Below are 1392 nucleotides of genomic sequence, written 5' to 3'. Positions count from 1 at the left end.
GTAATGTATATGTGTTAGTAAAAGGCAACATTAGATATCAGCTTTTTAACAAAGAATTATTTATGCTTCAAACTGATATTGTTGATATTTTTTTTAATGAAACTTTTGTTGAATTGTATAACCTGAATAATATATATACTTATGATTAATGGATGGCTTGGTTTTATATCACGGGTTTTAAAGGGTGAAAGGACCCATCGCCACCTGGACTTCACTGAATGTGTAACTATAACACATTTCATTATAAGTGTCAAACACATGTGTAGACTTCCCTTTGCTTATTGATACTAGATACAAACTATTATAGTACAGTATTATGAATATATTAATTTTCACCAAACAAAATATAGCTTAATAAATTTCATCTGAAGTGTAGTTTAGTTATTAAAGTTCATTGTTAACACTCACCATATAAGTAATTGCATGATAAGGACATATAGGAAGATCACCATACGATACTGTTTTAGATACCCTTCAGTTAGTTAGATGTTATGCTTATTGTATATACTGTCTTATATGTGTATGGCAATGTCTCAGTTCAAACACCCCAAGTAACACTTTTGTGATAAATTCATCCAGATAACTTTTTTATGATATAATGTGAATGATGCAAAGAAATATTTGAAAATAAGACATTTCAAATAATTTTCCTTTCTAGTACATATTATGACTGTTAAAATCCTATGTTAAATATTGTTATAGTTACAGTTCATCAATAACAGGAAAATAAAAGAATATTTTGAAGGACGTGAAGTATGTCTTGTTTCCAGTATAGTATTGTGCACTTTTTCACTCCACGCCATTAAAACTTGTATGAATAGATATTGTTTCAGAAATCAGAAAAGGAAAGCAAGATATATTTTAAAGAACTCCATTTGATGTTTGATTATATCAAACAGTATAACAATATAAATATAATTAAACCTTATGATAAATTTTATTTGTTCAGAGATCATGTGTACTTATTAAATAGATTAAATAGATATATTGTCTAATTTGTCCAGTCAGCATGAACAGTTAGCAGATTATGCATTTTCAGAAAAAGACAAAAATATACAGATCACTATATATTTTAATATATACATATATTTTGTAAAGTTTTTATCACTATTCCAATTGAGTGCCTAATATATTCTGTATGCATACACCTAAATTTAGGATTAGTAATGCTTTTGCTAAACATGAATTGGTATGCAAGGGTCAAGGATAGGTATGTATTATTGTTCTGATGATTCAGATTAATAATCTGTTTACTGTTATAAATGACTGAATGTTAAGATAAAACATTTCCTAATTTCAATTTTATTGAAATATTAAAAAAAGAGTTCCTGAAAGAAAGTAAAACTTGTAATATAAGGTTAAGTCATGGCATTTTAAAATGTGCATAGACAA

At 26.9% G+C, this 1392-nt stretch overlaps 1 protein-coding gene across 1 annotated transcript in view; it reads left to right on the top strand.

Annotated features, from left to right (window-relative positions):
• The window catches only part of LOC119592519 (adenylate cyclase type 1-like), a gene marked incomplete in the record, with an annotated part of 97990 nt that overhangs the window by 70471 nt on the left and 26127 nt on the right, over positions 1-1392 (top strand).

Source organism: Penaeus monodon, chromosome 30, assembly GCF_015228065.2.
Source record: "Penaeus monodon isolate SGIC_2016 chromosome 30, NSTDA_Pmon_1, whole genome shotgun sequence".
Lineage (NCBI taxonomy): Eukaryota > Metazoa > Arthropoda > Malacostraca > Decapoda > Penaeidae > Penaeus > Penaeus monodon.
The sequence above is the reverse complement of the archived record's forward strand: the minus strand, read 5'-3'. Positions and strand labels throughout refer to the sequence as shown.